General features: G+C 49.2%; 1 protein-coding gene across 1 annotated transcript in view; it reads left to right on the top strand.

Moving 5' to 3' along the window:
- Positions 1-17,647: 17,647 nt before the first annotated feature.
- The window catches only part of NEK6 (NIMA related kinase 6), an 84,699-nt gene continuing 80,353 nt past the window's right edge, over positions 17,648-21,993 (top strand). Inside the window, exon 1 of the mRNA XM_030858710.2 lies at positions 17,648-17,781. The gene's annotated coding sequence lies outside the window, so the exon portion shown is untranslated. The remainder of the gene's footprint in view (positions 17,782-21,993) is intronic.

Here is a 21,993-nt window from a genome sequence, read left to right as displayed (position 1 = left end):
GTGGCACATATATGCAATGGAATATTACTCAGCCATAAAAAGAAACGAAATTGAGCTATTTGTAATGAGGTGGATAGACCTAGAGTCTGTCATACAGAGTGAAGTAAGTCAGAAAGAAAAAGACAAATACCGTATGCTAACACATATATATGGAATTTAAGAAAAAAATAATGTCATGAAGAACCTAGGGGTAAGACAGGAATAAAGACGCAGACCTCCTGGAGAACGGACTTGAGGATATGGGGAGGGGGAAGGGTGAGCTGTGACAGGGTGAGAGAGAGTCATGGACATATACACACTAACAAACGTAGTAAGGTAGATAGCTAGTGGGAAGCAGCCGCATGGCACAGGGATATTGGCTCAGTGCTTTGTGACAGCCTGGAGGGGTGGGATAGGGAGGGTGGGAGGGAGGGAGACGCAAGAGGGAAGACATATGGGAACATATGTATATGTATAACTGATTCACTTTGTTATAAAGCAGAAACTAACACACCATTGTAAAGCAATTATACCCCAATAAAGATGTTAAAAAAAAAAAAAGAAATGATGCTGAAACAATGACATCTATTTAAAAAAAAAAAACAAACCCTCAACCTTTACCTTTCACAAGATACAAAAATTAATTCAAAAATGGATCTTAGACGTAATGTAAAATATAATACTATGAAAACTATAGAAGAAAATATAGGAAAATATATTTGTGACCTTGACAGATAAAGATTTGTTAGGATGCAAATAACACAAATCATAAAAAACAAAAAATTGATAAACTGGACTTCCTCAAAATGAAAAACTTCTCCTTTATGAAAGTCACTGTTAAGAAAATGAAGAGCCAAACCAAAGACTGGGAACAAATGTCTGATAAAGAACTAGGATCCAGGGACTTCCCTGGTGGTCCAGCGGTTAAGACTCCACGCTCCCAATGCAGGGGGCCTGGGTTCAATCCCTGGTCAGGGAACTAGATCCCACATGCCGTAACTAAAGATTCCTCATGCTGCAACTAAGACCTGACGCAGCCAAATAAATAAATAAATATTAAAAAAAAAAAAAAAGAACTAGGATCCAGAATTTAAAAATTTTAATGTTCTTTTATTTGTTTCTTTGTTTGTTTCTTTAGGCCATGCTGCACAGCTTGTGGGATCTTAGTTCCCCGACCAGGGGATTGAACCCAGGCCCTTGGCAGTGAAAAGTGCCAAGTCCTAACCACTTGGCAGCCAGGAAATTCCCTTAAAGTTCTTTTAAGTTAGACAAACGACCCAATAATAAAATGAGCAACAGCTTTGAAGAGACACTTCTCCAAAGAAGACATATGGATGGGTGGCAGATAAGTGCATGAAATACTCAACACCATTATTCATTAGTCAGTGCAAATTACAGCCACAGTGAGTCAGCACTACACACCTACAGAATGGCTAAAATTTTAAATCCTGACAACATCAACTTCTGGTAAGGGTGTGGAGCAACTAAAACATACATTGCTGGCAGATTCCTGCAGTTGTACAACCACATTGGAAAATAGTTTGGCGGTTTCATTTAGTTAACTATATGACCCAATGATCCTACTCCTGGATATTTACTCAAGAGAAACAAAAACACATGTCCATACAAAGACTTGTACATGAATATTCATAGCAGCTTTATTCATAATAGTCAAAAACTGGAAACAACCCAAATGCTCAACAGCTGATGGATGGATAAGCAAAACTTGGTCATTCCCACAGTGGAATACCACTCAGCAATTAGACACAATGAACTACTGAAACATGGGACAATCTCTACATGGATAAATCTCAAAAGCATGATAATAATTAAAGTCAGATATTAAAGACTCACACTCTATGGTTCCATTTATGTAATGGGCTAGAAATCACAAAACTAAAGGAGCTGAAACCAGATCACTGGTTTCCAGGAACTTGGAGATGGGGTGAAGATTGACTACAAGGGGGCACAAAGAACTTTTGCAGTAATGGAAGTGTTCTGTATCTCAATTGAGGTCGTGGTTACAAGACTGTATTCAATTTCCAAGACTCATCAAAGCCTATACTTAGAAAGGATGAATCTACCATATGTAACTCATTTCTCAATAAACCTGACTTTCAAATGGCTCAAAGAAAAATGATGTCTTATGTATATGTGGGTATATATACACACACAAACATGCCTCTCACATGCATATGTATGTATGTGTATATATGTATGTGTGTATATATCTATAACTATATCTATACGCCTACCGAGTGAGATTGGAGGGGAAAGAATGATAAATCAGATATACATACAAATATATATGTATAGATACACTTGTATATGTATATATATATATTTTTTAATATGGGGGAGAGGATGATAAAGCAAACGTGGTAAAATGCTAACATTTGGGGAAACCGAAAGTATACAGAAATTCTTTGTTCCGTTTTTCAACTCTAATCTGAAATTGTTTCAAAAAAAAAGTTAGAAATTATATATGATTGCTTTTGTATGATAAAAACTTGCATATATGGCATTAGACAACATCCATTCTTTTACAACTTGATTTTTTTCGTACCACATCATGGTTTCAAAACATGTCCATGTTGAAACATGCACCTGTAGTCATTCATTTTCATAGTCATGAGATAGCCTACTGTGTGCATGTTTCAAAATATAGTTATTCTTTTCCTTGTTGAGGGACACTTAGGTTGTGTCCTTTTTTCCACCCCATCACAAACTGCTGCAGCCAATGCCCTTACTTAGTTTTCTTGTGCACAAATACAAAAGTTTCTCAAGGGTTTCAATCAGGAGTGGAATTGCTGGGTCATTAGGCATGCGAATCTTTGCCTTTACTAGGGACCGTGAGGTTGCTCTCTTCAGCGGTCCAACCAAACACCCCTCCACCCATGACGGCACAGGGCCTTTTGCTGCCATGCTGCTTCCTGGTTTAGGCTCACCCCCTCCTTCCAGAGATTCCTCATCCCTGTAGGCATGAACACTGAGTCACTGATGCAGAGGCCAAGGGCTTGGGGAGGGGAGGATGGTTTCTCTTTTGGGGATTAAAAATGTCCTAAAATTGACTGTGCTGATAAGTTTACATATCTGTGACTATACTAAAAGCCAGATTTTAAATGTGTTTCATTTCTAGCTTTATTGAGAGATAATTGACATATAACATTATGTAAGTTTAAAGTACAATGAGATGACTTGATATATGTATATGTTGTGAAATGATTACCACAACAAAGTTAGTTAACACACCCATCACTTCACCTAGTTATCATGTGTGTGTGTTTGTGGTGAAAACTTTTAAGATCTATTCTCTTAGCAACTTTCAAGTATACAATACAGTATTATTAACTACAGTCACCATGCTGTAGTTTAGATCCACAGAATTTACTCTTCTTATAACCGGAAGTTGGTACCCTTTGAATACTCAAAACCACTGGCTTGTACACTTTTTATAAATTTATTTATTTACTTATTTATTTTTGGCTGTGTTGGGTCTTCGTTGTTGTGCGCGGGCTTTCTCTAGTTGCAGCGACCGGGGGCTACTCTTCGTGGCAGTGCGCGGGCTTCTCACTGCAGTGGCTTCTCTTGTTGCAGAGCACGGGCTCTAGGTGCGCGGGCTTCAGTAGTTGTGGCTCACAGGCTTAGTTGCTCTGGGCATGTGGGATCTTCCCGGACCAGGGCTCGAACCCGTGTCCCCTGCATTGGCAGGCGGATTCTTAACCACTGCACCACCAAGGAAGTCCCTGCCTTGTACACTTTGAATGGGTGAGTTGTATGGTATGAGAATTGTATCTCAATAAAGCCGTTTAAAAAACTGAGCCTGGTGAGTTGTCTCTTCCCTCTCCACTTCCTTTCTCTATAATTTTTCTTCTCTTCATTATTTCTTGGCTGTTCCCAAACAATTCCTGTTCTTAATTCTCTGTCTCTGCCTCTTTTTACCAAACGTCCTTATTCTGCATCAGCCCATGAACTGAACTGCCAAACGAAAGGATTCTCCAGGGAAGTGGTGGGCGGAGGAGAAGTTACAAGCAAACAGAATTCTCTCATCCATGGGGGAGGCTGTGGACACCAGGACCAGGCTTAGAGTGAGGCAACCAGGGCACAAAATGTGAGAAGGCAGTCACCCTCGGGGCTTGCAAGCGCAGGCTGGCAACCAAGAGTGATTCTTCCTTACATACAATTTACCATTAAAACCATTTTAAAGCGTACAATTCAGTGGTTTTTAGTACCTTCACCATGTTGTGGAACCATCACCACTATCTAGTTCCAGAACATTCTCATCACTCCAAAAGGGAACCCCATACCTATTAGTAATCCTTGCCCATTTCTCCATTGTGTAGCCCCTGGCAACCACTAATTTATTTTTTGTCTCTATGGATTTCCTTATTCTGGACATTTTACATAAATGGAATCATACAATATGTGGCCACTTGTGACTGGCTTCTTTTATTTAGCATAATGTTTTCAAGGTTCCACCACATTGTAGCATATACCATTACTCTATTCCTTTTTATGGCCATGGCCACTAATATTCCATTATGTGGATGTATCCCATTTTGCTTACCCACTCATCTGTTGATGAACATTTTAATGGTTTCCACCTTTTGCTATTGTGAATACTGCTGCTATAAACGATCACGGACAAATTTTTGTTTGAACCCCCGTTTTCAGTACTTCTGGGTTTACACCTAGGAGTGGAATTTGCTGGGCCATATGCTAATCTATGTTGAACTTATTGAGGAACCATCTCCTTACATTTTGCACCTTGAGCGTCTAGGGTGCTTCATCCCAGCGCAGCCCTAAGTGCACACTCACCCATTTATGACTTTCATCCCTACGTCCCCGCCATCCCCACGCACATCAGCAGCTTTGAGGCAGAGGGGTTGACGTGGGCAACAATTCTAAGTCACATGCAGGGCCAGAAGGATGTCCTGTGAAGCTAGAACACAAAGGGAGCACCGGAAGTGGGGCTGGAGAAGTCAGTAGATGCCGGGACACGAGGCTGTCATCCTCAGAAACTGGGACTTCACGTTGTTGGTTACAGGGAGCCGGGAGGAGAGAAATCACCAGGGAAGGAAAGGTTACAAACTCTGCCTTAAGATTGGAGAGTGCTCAGGGACACCGGGAGAGGTCACTGTAGTCCTCATCGGCCCTGACTCCACACAGGAATTGAGGTGAACCCCTTCCACCCTGTGGGCCTCCATTTCTCAGACTGGAAAATGGACGCAGTAAGCTTCTGCTGTCTGTTGTAGGTGAGATTCTGGATGTGAGCTGGCTTCGTGATCTACGAAGCTCAGGGTAGAAGCTTCCAGTTGAAATGCCTGCTCAGGTGACTTCTAGAACGTGGAACAGGTAGACCCAGCTTGATCTGGCTCCATGGAAGCATCTGAGAAGTCGTGTGGAGATTGAAATTCTATCAAGGGAGACCCATTTACAGCACGGGGGAACTGACTACTTAAATGAACCCAGCAGTGAATCCTCAGGCATGACTTTTGTGTTCAGTAAATTGGAACTTTCATTTATTGGGTTTGCAGCTCAGCCGAATTCTGAAAAATTATTAATAGTTCAAACCACTTGGAGGTGGAGGTGGCAAGATTCCGATTTCTATGATTTTCATAGTACAGGGACTTTCTTCGGAGCAATAATCTCATCTAAAAGAGGCCCAGGGCCTCCCTAGGCGGACTCAAAAGGAGAGGGCTCTGGACAGAAGAGGAAAGCGGAGACTGTGCTTTCCCCACCCACGGAGCATGAAGGTCAAACTAGATTAGTTAAGGCAAGGAGGCGTGCTGATCGTATCTGGGGAATTTGTAGATTACCAAGACTGGCAGGGAAGGAAACAAGGGACTTTCTCTGGAGGAACAGGGATATTTCAGACTCCAATTCAATCCCCATTTGTAGAGGGAACTTCAGCCCCATGCTAGGCGCTTGGTATGTATTATTCCGTTTAATTTTTCCAACAATCCCTTTATGTACAAAGCCAGCAAGGGTCAAAAAGGTCAAGTGGCTTGCCAAGGTCACAGGGCAAGTTCAGCCCTGAGGCCAAGATTTGAACCCAGATCTCATGACTCCAGGCTTGGGGCTGGTTCCACTAAGCCACCTTCAAGTCCCCTTGAGAGTTAAAAACAGTTGGACATGTGGGTGATATCTGGGACAGAGAGGACCTAAGTGGTCAGGGCTAATGTGACCCTGTGGGAGGGTCATTCCTGTCTTCTCTTTTCGGTTTGTCCTGGAAAGTCCCACATCTTTTGCAGAACTGCTTCCTAGTATCCTTATCTGGAATGGTTGCCGAGGGCAGCCGAAGACCAGGCTTGCCCTTGGAGGCCTGAGAAGGGAGGCTGAGGGCAAAGGTTCAGTCCATGTCATGTGGCCCTCCCGGCCAGGGGCCCCGCAGCTGGGTGGAGTAAGCCTGCGTTCGTCAGCACCCTCCTCACTCTTCTGAGCAGGGGTCTGGCAGGCGGGGGCAGAGTCCCCCAAGCTGAGATTGCCCTTCCCCAAACAGGGCTGCCTGGGATTCAGAGACTGCATGGAGAGAGCAGAGACTGTAGGTTGAAACCTGGCTTCAAATCCCAGTCCCCAACTTACCTGGCAGGAGAGATACCATGGTCACGAAGGTGGCTTTCCCAGGGTGCGGCTCATCCATTGCACTCCAGATGTGCTGAACCCTGTGACTTCCCCTCCCCCTCCCCCAAAAGTCCCAGTCCCATCACTTACTTGGCTAAGTTTCTTCATCTCACTGTGCTTTGGTTTCTCCATCTGGGACCAATACTCATCAGATGGAAGGGGTGAGCCCATAGGAAGCGCTTCCCATCAAGGAATGAGAGCTGTTTAAGGTTTCCTGGTGCCCCTCCAGCTCCAAGGAGCAGAACCTGTGTCCAAACAGTTAGCACACCTGCCTGGGTACTGGTGTAGCCCTGGGGAGATGCCGTGATGGACCAGTCATGGCTCCTGCTTGGCAGAACCAAGCCAACCGGTGGGACAAGGGCTGCAGCAGAGGGATGCACAACACAGCCAGGAGGTGGAAAGGAGAGACTTCACAGGGGAGGGTCTAAATATTTAACAACCTGCTTGCCATGGTCACTGGCCAATCAGAAAGGACACTGGCTGTAACAATCCCTAGACCCATCAGTGTGATTTTGATGCCCTGGGAAGGGACATTTGATTTGTGTCCTGATGGATAAGAATTCTTCAGACATGTGGGGAAAAAGGGCACTCCCAGCAGTGGGAACAGCATGTGCTAAGGCCTGAGGACCAGAAAAAGCAGGGTCTGCCTAGAACCATATGGTTGGAGCGTAAGATGCACATGGCGGGTGGGGAGAAGAGAAGGTCTTGAAAACCAAACTAAGTTTGGGGGACACAGTTAGGATACTTCTTTCTTTTCCTTCTTTTCACTTAGGATACTTCTGATGTGGCATTCCATGCCTGTGACCCTGACGAACGGGCACAGCAGTGGGAGTTTCCGGGGTCTGTACACTCCTCCCATCCCAGGCCCATGACATCTACTTGGGGCAGTGGCGTTGCTTGGGGTCTGGCTCCATTCTCCTGCGAAAGGGTCCAACAAACGTGGGCTAGGAGGAGAGGCTCAGTCAAGGGCCCCAGAGTGTCACTGAGGCCCCCTGTCTGCTCAGGGAAAACTCAGGGATGCTTTGGGAATAAGGGGCCTGGTTCTAGCACAAGCTCTGCTGCTTATGTACTGTGTGACCTTGAGTAAGGCACAAACCCTCTCTGGGCCTCAGGGTCTCCATAGCCAGCATGAGGAAGCCTGTTGATTTCTCCCTTGGAAATGAAGAGAGCGCCAAGCTGATCCTCTCCGACCAGCCACGCTACCTGACCTTGTGGGAAACGTGAGGGATTTGAACTCGGGCAGAGCCAAGTTTGAGTCTCAATTTTGGGATGTCCTGGATCTTTGACTTTGAGCAAGTGTTAAGTTCTGGGCCTTCATTTCCTCATCTCTAGAACGTGGACTTGATTGGCGAGGTCGATATGGTGTAGAATAAACGAGAACACTTCGGGCAAGAGTTTCGCTCCCTCCCTCGCCTTCTATGGGTGTCCTTTGCTCAGCGGCAGGGCCTTTGCTGAAGCTGGAGGTCAGTGGGGCGTGGGGAGGAAGGCCGTACCCTTTACTGCTCTGCCAGGACACTTTCGGGCACGGAAGAGGGCACTATAAGTAATAAACAGACACGAGCCTGGTGTGTCCTACGGAAACTGGAATCTATGACCCTGGCGATGAGAGGAGACGCAGAAATGGAGAATGAGCTACAGAGGGGAGGGGAGGCGGGAGCAGGCACCGTGAGAAGAGGGCGTGAGGTCTCACGCTGGCTTTAGGACGTTCTCCTGCAGGACGTGCTGATTAGTCTAGTTCCCCTTGCCAGTGTTCCAGAAGAGCTTCAGTAAAGAGCTGCTCCTCTTTGCAGCGGTTTGGGAATTGGATTTGAGTTGGATTTTTTTTTTTAAATCTCATGCATTTGCTTTGCTGGTTGCTTGCTTCGTTTTCCTCTTGGCTGTGACTCCCTGCTAAGCCTGCTCTCGGGCTGGGGGCAGGAAGGCCCAGTTACAGCTGGGCTCTGCAGGTAAAGAGCTTTACGATGCTCAGAAAACAATCATTGCTCAGAGAATATCCTTCCCCTTCCATCATCCTCAGCAACAGCGCCCTTGCACCGGGACCCTGTCCACGGTCATCGCAACCCCCCAGACTCACCAGTGCCTTCATACTCTGCAAGTAGTCTGGGCCCTCCCGACTCCCCACGCCTCCCCATGCAAGAATCCTGAACTCCTCTGAGAGCTGCTGTACTGCTGTCCTTTCCGCTTCCTCTCTCTTCCTCTCTGGTGGGGGCTGGGATGCAGCTGGCGGGGCTGGGGGGGGCTCTCCCCCAGACTGCTCCTCTCACAGCCCCCTCAGCGCGGCACACCCGGGTCTGCATTCCTCCATCCTTAATGCCTCCTCTGGGAACATAGGCTTTCAGAAATCTGAGAAGACCAACCAGCCGGTGCAGGCCAGAGGGAGGTGGGCCCAGACGGGGGTGTGTGTGTGGGGGGGTGGGAGGTGGGGCTTGGCTTCTGCCTTCGCTGGAAAGAGAAACCTCAGGCTTTCCCATCCCCTTTCAGCTGCTCTGGGCTTCCAGGCCAGGGAGAAAAGAGGGTTGGCTTTTGCTCAATCCACTTGGGGAGATGAGGGCCAGAAAAGGAAAGAAGTTGTGATGGTTTGTAAAGGTAGAGGGACGTTGCCACATCTACCTGGTGCAGAAGTTTGCACATCGGGGACCCTTCATTGCCCCTTAGGCTTCCAGAACAACAGGAAGATCCTACTTGCAGGACCAATCAGAGAGGTGAAGCTAGTAGCCCACGGTCACACAGCCAGGAAGTGGAGGTGCTAGAGTTCAAAACCAGGCTGGTTCTGCAGCACCACACCACCTCCAAGTACATGTGTCCCAGGCACAGTTGGAAATATGCCCTTCCTGCACACCTCTCCCCTGTTAACAAGCAAAACCCTTCCCTTTAGGGATTTGTTCTTTCCATTGATGTAAGCCCTCACCCTCACCCCGCTCTGCTCTTGGAATCTTAAAATGATGACTCATTTAGTCCAGAAAGGATGGTTAGAAATTGATTTGTCCAACTCCTTCTTACAGATGGGGAAACTGAAGCCCAGAAAGGGCCAGGGCTTGCCCACGTCAGACCCGGAGCTCCCAAGACGCAGCCCACTCAGGTGGAGTCTTGTCAGGCAGACTGACTCTGCCATTTACTGTTTTTTTTCTTTTTTAACATTTTTTATTGGAGTATAGTTGCTTTACAATGTTGTGTTAGTTCCTACTGTACAGCAAAGTGAATCAGCTACACATATATCCCCTCTTTTTTGGATTTCCTTCCCATTTAGGTCACCACAGAGCACTGAGTAGAGTTCCCTGTGCTCTACAGAAGGTTCTCATCTATTTTATACACAGTATCAATAGTGTATACATGTCAATCTGCCATTTACTTTCTGCATGACGGTGGCCAGTAGGTGTTACCTTTGTGAGCCTCAGTTTTCTCACCTATTAAATGGGGATCATTGAAGGGTTGTAGAGATTAAAGGAAGTTCTAGGTTTGGATGCAGTGCCATAGCTCCTGGCACACGGTAGGTACTCAGTACAGGCTGGCTGCCTTCCTTCTTTCCTAGCAAAGGAAAATGGAACCTTAAAGCACTGAGACTAGGGCCACCCCTTTACAGGGCCTAAGGGGGAGATAATAGGACCCAGTGACATATGAGAGCTGGTTTGCACTGGCTGGTGAGAGCTAACTGTTGAATAAGAGCAGATTGTTAAATATTTGGGAATTCCAGAGCAGATGTTGATAGGTTTAAATCGGCTGTGCTGAGAGTACTTTACACCATGGAAATTGGCAAACACTACTAAGGGATTTTTTTGTTTCTAGTAAAGGCATATAGTATGGGATTTGCCGGAAGTAGGAAGTGACTCATGGTATCATTATGCTTATTTTATAGATGAGACCCTGGAGCTAGCTGTGCCAGTGAAATGTATCTGCATATCACATAAATTACAGCTTCACTATTTCCCCACTGTGTGAGCTTGGGTGAGCCATTTGACCTCTCTGAGCCTGTTTTGTCAGGCAGAGAAACTGAGGCAAACACCCAGCTGGATGGGTGGTGCAAAGGGAGGTAACCCTGGCGCCCATCTCACTGGCTTGTTGGGATGATTAAAAGAAATGACAGTTGTAAAATGTAAAGTGCTAGTTTCTGAGCCTGACAAACAGTCGATACTGATGTGCTTTTCAGCCAGGAGCTGGCCTGGTATCTTCATCTCATCCTAACCTGGTGAGAAGGTTTCCCAGTGAGGACTCTGAGGCTCTGGTTGGTGAGGTAGCTTCATCCAGGGCTGTGCTGCCAGTAGGTGGCAAAGCAGACTTTGGAGCCTGGTCTGATTGGCTCCAGGGCTGAGCTTCTGCCGAGGGCCTTGGCCCCAGCCCAGCTCTGGGGGGCTGATTGCAGAGCTTGGGTCGTGGTATTTGGCAACTGGCTTCAGGCAGAATGCGTGGGGTCAAAGTGGCTGCCTTGCCTAGGTCGGCCTGAGCAACACGGTTCAGAACCCAAAGCCTGCAGCTCTGAACTGAGCAGTGCCCAAACACAGCTCCTTATTCAGGGGCTCTGGAGCCCCCAGAACTCACTGCATCTCCTCTGATGTACCTCTCTACCCATACACCCTGCCTCAGGGGAATCACCCCAAAACAGCAATGGCCGCCCCGGACCAAGTCCCTCAGACTATCACTGAATGAGGGGAAATGCATTTTCTTTCCCAACAATGGGTTAGACCTTCTCTGCTCCCACTTCTGGCACAGAGGGCTGCTTTGGGGCTGGGGGCAGGGAGTGGCAGCGAAGCCCCTCCTCAGGGAAACCTAATGAAGCCTCTTCTGATTCCCGCTGCAGCCGTCTTCCTCCTTTTGCTCCCGTGCCCGTTCTGCCAGCCTCCAGCCTCCATCTGGTCCCTCCACCCCGTTGCCCCCAGCACAATCCTGGCATGTCTTGATGCCTGGAAAAATGACACCCATTCCCAGAAAGCCAGGGGCAGGGCTGGGAAACCTAGCAACCAAAGGCGCATCTCCTCCTTCAGAACACTTCCCTCATTTGGGGTATCTGGGGTCGATGGATGGATGGTGTCATCAGCCCTAAATCCAGAGGTCTCCCAGCCTCCATCTGCTCTGAGAGCATCCAGCCCCGTGGTGGGCACAGGGGAGGCCTCAGGCCCAGAGGAGACTCACTTTAGCCCCATGTCCCAGGAATCTCAGGAAGGGCAGTTGGACCCCTCACTTGGCCCCCAAAGCCAGGTAGACACCTGGATGCCTGGGAGAGAAATATGGCCAGCATGGGACCCTGCTAACTCAGCTCAAAGCAGAATTCTGGACTCATCAGATGCCCCCTTAAATTGTGTTTTAGACAGACTGGTTAACCACGTTAATTTTCTCATCTGTAAACTTTCTCATCCGAACATTGACACCCATGTCACACACAGAGCCAATGAGTGGACCACACAAGGGCATGACTCAGTGCCCGACTAAGATGATCAGTTACTTATTCACCTGGCAAGTTATTGTTTTATTTGACATGAATAACAGGGTGGCCATATAACTTATTGTCCAATCCAGGACACTTCTGGGAGTGAAAGGGGACACTACCATCGATGCTGAGACAGTAGGCATAGCCCAGAACTGTCCTGGGCACTCAAGAACTTCCAGTCACACCATGAATCTCATGTCTCCCCTGTGTCAGGCTCCGGGCAGCTGCATGAGGCCCAGGCGAATCCATCAGCACCCCTCCCCCAGGGAGGAGAGAAAAGAAGCCACAGCCAGACAGTCTCCCTCAGCTCAATATCAGGAGAGAACAGGCATCCAGAAAGCAAAGCTGGGCCAAAGTCCCAGTGTTTTGTGAGCTTATGAAAATCCTTCGGAGGCCAAAATAACATTTCCACAGTCCCCCATCTCCACATCTGATGCCAACCCTTTTACATAGGGGTGCAGTGGTTTTGAGTGCTCCTAGCGGGGACTGACAGAGCACCCACTCCTTTGTTAATGTAGTACCAACAGTCTCTAAGTCTCAGTTTGCTCATCTGTAAAACGGGCAAATGGGCATCACTACCTCAACCTGTAGTTGAGGAGGTCAGTTAAGAGAACATACATGAAAGGCACAGTTCTTGGTGCTCATTACGAGTCAGGGTTTGAATCTGTTTGTGGAAACACCAAGCATTGGAGGTTTGGTGGCAGGACCTGCAGGGATGTAGCAACATCGCTGGGTGCATCTCTGCCTCTTCCTGTCTGCATGCCCTTGAGCCAGTCCCATCTGGAATGATAATCCCCAAAGTCCCCCTCCACCACCACCTTAACTGTAGACAGTTAACTTGTGTGGTTCCCACATCCCGGGGCCTCCTGGGTTGGGGGTGGGTCTACCAGGTCAAGCCTCTAACAGACTCAAAGTTGGCGACTAAGGCTGCCAAAGGCTGGAGGAGATAACAGTTTAGCAGTTATCACAGGATCAGCAAAGCGTGAAAAGCTTACAAGATGATTCCCTCTGGGCAGAAGAGCGCTGACACCTTGCACTTAATGTACCATTTCTTAGGGCATCGTCTTAGCCTCCCCAGATCTTCCAGCCTAGGAGCACAGCACTTAACTCTTCACCAAACATTTTCAGGAATACAATTTCATGTGACCACTGTCATCCTGTGATAGAGGCTGACTGTCCCCATTTTACAGATGAGCAAACTGAGGCCCAGAATGAAGAAGTGGATTGCCTGAACGCACACAGCTGAGTTTTCAAGTTTCAAAAGAACCCATGTCTGGGCTCTTTCATCCACCCAACGCATCTCTGGAGCTGAGAATAATAAAAAAGAAAAATTAGCCCCAAAGCCAAACCTCACAATGAACATGGGGGCCATTGGAGAAACTGCTCTTCTATGCCCCTCCAGTGTTTTCTGTTTTTCTTGTTCCCCAATCATACCATAAGTCCCTGAGGGCAGGGACCATGGCTGAAACTTCTGTCATATCCCACAGTGCTTAGAACAGTATACAGAGAAGGTGCTTGCTAAATGTGGATTAAATGCAAATATTCTGAAATACTACACAGTCATAGAAAAGGAAATAGTTCTTTTTTTTTTTTTTTTGCGGTACGCGGGCCTCTCACTGTTGTGGCCTCTCCCATTGCGGAGCACAGGCTCCGGACGCGCAGGCTCAGCGGCCATGGCTCACAGGCCCAGCCGCTCCGCGGCATGTGGGATCCTTCCCGACCAGGGCACGAAACCATGTCCCCTGCATCGGCAGGCAGACCCTCAACCACTGAGCCACCAGGGAAGCCCAAGGAAATAGTTCTTTATGGAGGGATAGGAAGTAGTCTCCAAGAAGTGAAGGAAACACAAGTTGTATAGCATTGTAGATCAGATGCTATCATTTGCATGAAAAAGAAGAGAAGAAAAAATACACACACGTGTATACACACACACACACACACACACACACACAAAGCACACTGTCTGGGAACAGAGTGTGTCTGGCAACACTCGTTCCCTCCAGAGAAAAGAAGGAGGTAGCTGGGGATTGGGGTGGAAAGGAAATTTTCACCACTTTTTTCCTGCACCTTTGAACTTTGAACTGTGGGCAACTGTGGGCATTTATTTATTCAAAAAATAAATCTTTAAAAAATTAAACTAGCTAAAAAGAAGGTTTGCTATGTTAAAAAGTCAGCCATATGATGGCATGGAGGGCAGTGCTGCTTCCTGCATTCCCAGCCCTTACCAAAATGTTCAATTGGTTTTCCAGCTTGCACTGAGCAACGGGAAATCCTAAAAGGTCAAGGTCGCATTTTGCCAGTCAAGAAACTGACCCAGGGTCACACAGGGAGCAAAGGGCAGAGCTGGGGTGGAAGGGAGCCCTGACTCCAGTCCTGACTCCCTTCCCAGCCAGCTGGGTTTGCTGCTCCTGAAAATCCCCATAAACTCTTGTGAAAGTTCTTGGTCAGATACACAGACAGACATCAGGAGGTGGAGAGGAGCCCAGCAGACAAGAGGCCTCTATTTCATAAAGTAAAATCTGAATTAAATTAAATTAAAGTTTAAATTAAACTTTAATTAAATTAAAGTTTATCAAATAAACCAAGACACTTTTGAAGTGAAAAGGAGTGCTATTAATAATCACACTCAGACGATAAGAACAAACAAGAGTTCCTGGGAAAACCCAGACCATCCCCCCAAAATGCCCACCAACGGGAAGCTGGCAAGAGGACATTTGGGACAAAGGGGCTTCAAAGAACATGGTGTGATCCTAGTACTTTATGGCTCCCTCTCCCCCCACTACCACTCCCCCAAAATACTGACAACAATATAAGCTTTTGGTAAACCCGGGTCCAAACCAGCTTCCTTCTCTGAGTCTCAGCTTCTTTATCTGTAAAACAGAAATCCTGACCCCCACCTCGAGGGATGCTGGGAAAATGCAGAGCCCGGCATGGAGAAGGTGCCCAGCAAGAGTAGTTTCTCTTCCCCTAGTGCAGAGAGATAATGAAACGACACAGGCTTAATCCTGAAACCTTGGGGGTGAACAGAGAGCCTTTCTCCTAGACAAGATTCACAAATGCCGTGGGAGGGAGCGTCAGGCACTGTGTGTGGGGAGATGCTGATTCTAATTCTGGGACTCGTTTTGCAAAGCACCTCTTAACAGTGACTCATTTGGGGACTCACAGAAAAATGCTTTGCGTTAAAAACAAAAGTTGAGTGGGGCTCAGGTTGCATTGTACCATTTCTCTCTACCTACCCCTGCCATGGCCAGGGTAGTGAGGGTAGTGCAGGGCACTTGGAGGGTCTCTGGGCAGAGTTTAACCTGATTTTCCCCCCAGCATGTCACCAGGGGCTGAGACCAGGCCAGAGGGAAGTAAGTAGGAGGTGAGGAAGAGGAAGGCCAGGAAAACAGGGTGGGGATGACTCCCCCGCAACCCCTCAAGTCCTGCTGCTGCACCCTCCTGTCTCTAGAAGCCTACAGCAGATGCCCTAGGCCCTCCTGTTCCTGAATTATAGTCCCAGAGGGAGGGAAGGTGGCGGCCAGGACTTCTTCAGTCCCCTAACACTCAGCAGCAGCCAACAGCTGGCCTGCAGCCAGACCCATCTCTGCTGATGGTGGTTGGCTGTGTGACCTGTGGCACACTTCTTGACCTCTCTGAGCCTCCGTTTCCTAAATGGCAAATGAGGACACTGGGAGTACCTGTTACAGGGGCTCTGTGAGGCTGGGAACAGGCTTTACAAATGGTAGATTCTTATACAGACATGCGTGGGGGTCCCAGTGCTGCTTTCCTCGGTGGTCAGGTGCTGCTCCCAAAGTTTCCTTCAAAGAGGAATTTCAGGTTCTTGCTCTGTAGCGTACTAGGATGGTTCTTGGAGCACGAACCTGTCCTATACACAGAGGACCTCTTCCCTCACTCCCTCATACAGCCCTCTGTTCAAATGTCACCTCATCAGAGAGGCCTTCTCCCAGCACTCTCTATGAAAAAGCACCCCTGGGGGGCTTTCCTCCCCCCTCCTTGCTTTATTTTCTCCATCAAACCTATTTTCCTTGCCATGCCAGATACTTTTCTTTTCCCCCCTCCCACCCCCAGATTGAAGCCCCAAGAGAGTCTGGGCTGTATTTTGTTCATGACTGTAACCCAGTGCCTAAAATAGCATCTGACCCATAGAAGGTGCTGTATGTGTCGAGTGAATGAATGAATGAATGTTTCCTGCAGGAATATAGTCAATATCACTCACCTACTAGTAAGATTGCCACACAATCTCAGAACTTCTATTACTTCCTCTTGTTTTCTGCAATGCTTATTTTTTACATTTAACTGTTCAATCTATCTGGCATTTATTGTGAAGTATATCATGTGAGGTGAGGCTGTAATCAGATCCCCAACTAACGGCTAACCAATTTGCAAAATGATCCATTTCATCCCTGTCGCTTTGTAGAAGGGCTGGCTCCTCTGGATGGGCTGCTGCCCCGTCTGCCCCTTCTTGTATCAGCAGCACAGAACCATACTGTTCACATCCTAAATTAAGCACACAGGCACAGGAATCAGATCATCTGTGGTCCAGTTTCTAGCTCAATCACTTACCAGCTGGGTGACTTTGGGCAAGAGAATTTGTTACTCTAAGCTTCAGTTCTAGGCCTCATTTACCCCATCTGTAAAATGGGCACGAAAGCAGCATAAAGTCTCCTTCAAATAATGGCTGTGGGACTGAACAGCACCAGGCAGGCAGAGTGTGCAGCCGTGAGCCTGGCACACAGTGGGTGTTCAGTTGGTGTCATCATTGTCAGACATCCGAGCCAGCTGAAACATGTCCATTCACTGGGCAAACAGGCCCAGTGGGTATCCCCCTGTGCCCAGCACGGTGACCAAGCTGGACAGCTGGCAGGCAGCCAGCGTCAGTCCCTGGTTCCTGCCCTCCTGCGGGACACAGCACAGTTTTGCATGTAGAGGAAAAGCAGCGAGTGTGGAAACAGGAACTGTCTGGGCCAGGAGCGTCCCCTTTTGGGGGGTGGGGTCCCCCTAGGAAGTGAAGCAGGGAGCTGAGTTGCTGCCTTTGGGCCCCCATACAGACTCTGTCTCCTTCGAGGGGGTGTTAAGCATTCATTAGCAGAGTCTTACTTCTTCCAGAAACCTCTGCACGTTGATTCTTACTGGTCTTGGGGTGTACAGGAAGTGGGGAGCTCCAGATGAGGAGACGTTGGCCCTCTGAGGGCAGAGAGCAGTGCCTTCACCACAGCGAGATACCCTTGGAGCCTACTTCAGTGCCCGCATTCAGGCGCAAAATAAGCGCTTGTTGATTAACCGATTTTAGTATCTCCAGGGTTGTGACGGGAGCAAAGTTAGGTGATGGGTATGCAAAGACGCGTGGGAGGGGTCCACGGGGTTGACTGACTGCAGACCCGAAGTGTCTAGAGCCCGAGAAGAAGGGGAGATGCTGGACCTAACTCGCTGTGTGATCTGGGCCTCAGTTTCCCCAGCTTTGAAATGGGGAGGGGGTCCTCGGCTAAGTGGGCTTGGGAGAGTGAGGGGATCCGGCCTCGGTGAGGGCGCCGCCCGGGCGCCCCCCAAGCCTGCGTGGCGGCAGCGCGCACGAGCGCAGGGGGCGGCGCGGCCCCGCGGCGGGGAGGGGCGGGAGCGCGCGCGCGGGCCCGCGCAGGCGGCGGCGGAACCCAGCGGACGAGCGTGCAGCTGCGGCGCCGCCAACTCGTGTGGGACCCACCGCTCCCGCCGACCGTGCGCCGGTCCTCCCTACGGCAGCCGAGCCCGCCCGCGAGCCGGTGAGTGGCCTGGGGCCGGGGCCCGACCGGATCGGGCCGGCGCGGGCCGGGGAAGGGGCGGAGGCCGGGCCGCGGGGCAGCCACCCACTCTCGGGCCGAGCGGGGCGCGCGTGCCCGCGCACGCGCCCGAGGCTCCGCGGGGGACAGCGGGCGGGTGTGCATGCGGGAGGTCGGGACGCGCGTGAGCGTGCGTGTCTGAGTGTGTCCCCGGCCGTGCGTCCGAGCGTGCGTGGGCGGCGTGTCCATCTGTCCCTCCTGGTGTGTTCGCAGGAGTGCGCGCGTGCCTGTGGCCAAGTTGGTGCGTGTGCACCTCGGAGCGTCGGCGTGGTGGGGTGGTGGAGTTTGGTGTGAGTGAGTGCGGGGCAAGCGGGCATGGCTCCCACTTAGCCATTTATTGAGTGTTTACTATGCGCCAGGCGCTTCATGTGGGATCTCATTTTTGTGACCGAGAATGTGTGGATTCTGGGTGTATGTGTGCGCGCGCACACGTGGGAGCGTTCACAAGTGATTTTTGGGTGTATTTATGAGCCCTTGAGGGCAAAAGTGTACATATGTGGATGTGAGTGTGTAATTTGTGTACAGGAGCATGCGAGTATGTTTGCTGTGGAGGCTGAGGGCCCCCCTTTGCGCCCACCAGGCCTACTGCGTGATGTGCCCGCCGCTGGCCCGGATGTCAGGGGAACCCGTGGAGAGAAGCAGGCCTGGTGTGGGCACCCCGTGGGTGCTGGGTTTTCTTTGGTGAATGAGAGGCCAGAGGTCAGACCGCAGAGCCCAGCCGGGCCTGGGCAGGACCACTGGCAGGACCCTCCAAGGGGCTCCAGACTGGGCTGGGGCTGCACTGGGCCTGGTGGAGCCTCTTGGCCTGGCACTGGAGGACCTGTATTCAGTTTTCCCAAAAACTCTTCTGTGTCCCCTGGCTTTGTTCTTGCCCCTCTCTGGCCCTGGTGAATTTTAACCCTTTCCCCAGGCCCAGGGTGGGGCTGACCCTGGGGAGACCAGGGGTCCGGGGACACTTGTCTGTGTATCTGGGGGTGTCTCTCTGCCTGCCTTACTAAGTAGATAGATAATTCATCTGATTTATTTGTATCGAGCCTGGGCTCCAAGTGTGAGCCCCCAAGACGGTAACAAATTGATCACAGCAGGCTTTGGACACTGTCTTCCGAGGTCTGTCCTTGATGTTTTAACTGCCAGTTTTTGGTGTGCTTTATAAATGTTGAAAATCTCTGCAGTCGAAAGTCTTAATTGCTTTAAGGCAAACTGTTGAATCTCTGGAGCTCCCTAGTTCCTCTGGATTGTCAAAATCTGGCTTGCCTTTCTGAGGGGAACATGTCGTCTTAGGAGCTCAGTGTGTGCGCAGGCGAACCTTGGAGGGACATTTTAAAAACCGTGGCGTTAATGGAAGAAGAATTTCATTGAAAGGGCTGCAGAGCCGGCTGAAAACGCCTGTTCCCCACGCAGCAGCTTACTGAGTGAACTCTGGATGTCTTCTTTTAGCAAACAAAACCTGGAAGGAAACAAAAAAGACCCACATTCTTTTTCTTTTTTGTCCTAAAAACTGAAAAAAAAAAAAACCCAAACCCACCTCTGGGTGTGCTGGAAAGCTGCCTCCCCTCCCCCAGCAAGGCCAGGCCCTCCCTCAATCCCCCACCCCCAAATAAAATATGCCTGTGGGGAGCTGTGGATGAGTCACTCCCTGGCAGAGAGCCCCACGGGCAAACATTTGGGAAGGTTCTTGCCTAACTTCCCAGAAGAAAGGCCCAGGATTTAAAATGGTCCCTGCGGTTTGTCAGCCTCTGCCGTCCCGTCTGCTTCGGAAATGACTAAAAAGTAGTTTCTACCTCCGCAAAATAACGTCTCCGACGTAAGCAGCAGCCCAGGTTGGTCTGGGTAGAGGGCCGTTCAGGGTTCAAGAAACGGAGCTCCTGGCTTTGCCAGATGGGACTTGTGGAGGCTTCAAGCAAGGAAGGAGCGGGGGAAGGGAATTCACATTTATGCAGCACCCACTGTGTGCCGGGCACTGTTCTGGGCGCCACAATCCTCCCAAAAGTCAGGCTGTGGAGCGTGGCTTCTGGTTTTATACGCACAAGGAAATTGAGGCTCAGAGAGTTCGAGCAGTGTCCTGGGACCACAGAGAGGAGGTGGCAGCAGAATCCTATCACCTGCCTGACTTCAAGCCCATCCTCTTTCCATTGCACCAGGATTTGCCTTCTGAAGGGGCACAGACTGGGTGCTGAGTGCTTTAAACGTACATACACTTAGTTAGTTTACACTGTGAGGTAGGGGTTATTATCTCCATCTTACAGATGAGAAAAATGAGGCTCAGCGCTGAAATGTGCACAATTTTATGAAAGTTATGCACCATGGCTAGTGGCCACCATTCATGGAGGGTATTCCATGTGCCAGGCACGGTACTAAAAGCTTTAATTGCCTTATTTCACTCAGTCCACTCACCAACATCATGAGATGGGAACGATCATGATGCCCGTTTTACAGGTGAGGGCACTAGGGCACAGAGAGATTAAATCATGTGCTGGAGATCACATGATAACATACGGTTGATCTTGGATTTGAACCCAGGCGTGACTGCGCAGAGCCCATAGTCTCTGCACTGAACCTGGAAGGTCACAGTGGCTGTGCACCATGTGTCTGGCCCAGTGCGAACGTTCGGGGTTGTTATCCTGATCTTACAGAGAGGAAGATGAAGTTAAGTCACTTGGGCAGGGTCGTAAACTGGCAAATGGCAAAGTCAGGATCCAAACCCACATCTCTGATTCCGGAGTTGAAGTTCTTAACTTTAAACCAGGTCTGTCTGCCTTTGTCCTGCTGTGGATTAAGACACGCTGGGTTCTTTGCTGTGCTCCAGACTTCTGGGAGAGGTCTTCCTGAAGGCACTGCCATCCTTCCTCGTCCACACTTGCCCCTCTGGTGCAGAGGAGCCAGAGCTGTCAGATAGAAAGGGCCACAGTTCACATTTTTTCTTTCCTCTCAAAGTGCCAAAAATTGGTTTCAGAAGGGAAGTGTCAAAAACAGTTGTCAAAAAGAGAAGACTATTCCCTTCCCCTTCTTGGGTCAGACCGAGCCAGGGAGGTAGAGGGTGGAGAGTGGAGGGCCCTGGTGAGTCATCCGAGATTGAATACGGGTTGGCACCTCCAGGCTTGTGTGGGGTGGAAGCAACCTAGGACACTGCCCTCAGGAAGAGCCCGGCGTCCTGACCCCTGATGATGGCGAGTTACCCCCACGGGGCCGGACTCTCAATTCTGAATATCTGACGACAGCATCATTTCTACGTAGGCTTCTTGTCACTTCCTTACCATTTCAGTCCCATGCCTGTCTCTCTTCCCCGTTCATTTCCATTTCCATCACGGTTTATGCTACACTGTACTGGAAAGGAATGTTGTGTGCGAAGACCTGTGTGGTTTTGGGTGTGGGGTGCTCCTGCAAGCGTCCTTTGGTGTTGAAAAGATAAAGGTGTTTCTCTCCCTTGCAAGTATGTTCTGCAAATTGATGAACATTTGCAAATTGCTTTGAGATGCGTTAATTTAAGGTGTGAAATAATAGATCTTGTGCGAAGGCCCAGCCGCATTTCTGGCATTGATGGATTTCTCTCCCGTCTGGCCTGTGATTTGGGGAGGTAAAAATAGTCCTTGTTTCTACATTTTTATCTCTCTCTCCCTCTCTCTCTCTTTTTTTTTTTTTTTGCTGACATCATTCTTAGGAAACTGTTTTGCCCATGGGCCCTTCCTTGGCCATCGCCTCAGATGGTGGTCAGAACTTGGAGCTCTGGGGAAAGGGTGCTTGTGGAGTGAGGGGTTGTCTGGGTGGTCTGGGCACCCTTGGGTGTCTGTGAATTTGCTTTGAAAGGTGAAGGATGGCCACGCTTGGCCAAAGACCCTCGGTGGCTTTTGGTAGTTGCCTATTTTCTCACTTCTGATTCTTGGGCAGTGACAAGATAGCCTTTTGGGAAAATGTTAACTTAAAGAGAAAAAAAGCAGGCCAGTGGCTTCATCCATCCCTATCTGAGCTGGGTGGCATACGCACAGCCCCTTCCTTTGGCCCAAACTGAAATAGACCAACGGCCTCCTCAGACAGGAGCTGACATTCGGGCAAATCAGTTGGTGGTGTAATTTCCTGTGACGTTTAATTCGGGAACTTGAACTTGGAGAATGATCTAGCGTTTTGACATCTGTCCCTCTAACAAGACTTACTTGTGTG

This window comes from Globicephala melas, chromosome 6 (assembly GCF_963455315.2).
Source record: "Globicephala melas chromosome 6, mGloMel1.2, whole genome shotgun sequence".
Lineage (NCBI taxonomy): Eukaryota > Metazoa > Chordata > Mammalia > Artiodactyla > Delphinidae > Globicephala > Globicephala melas.
The sequence above is the reverse complement of the archived record's forward strand: the minus strand, read 5'-3'. Positions and strand labels throughout refer to the sequence as shown.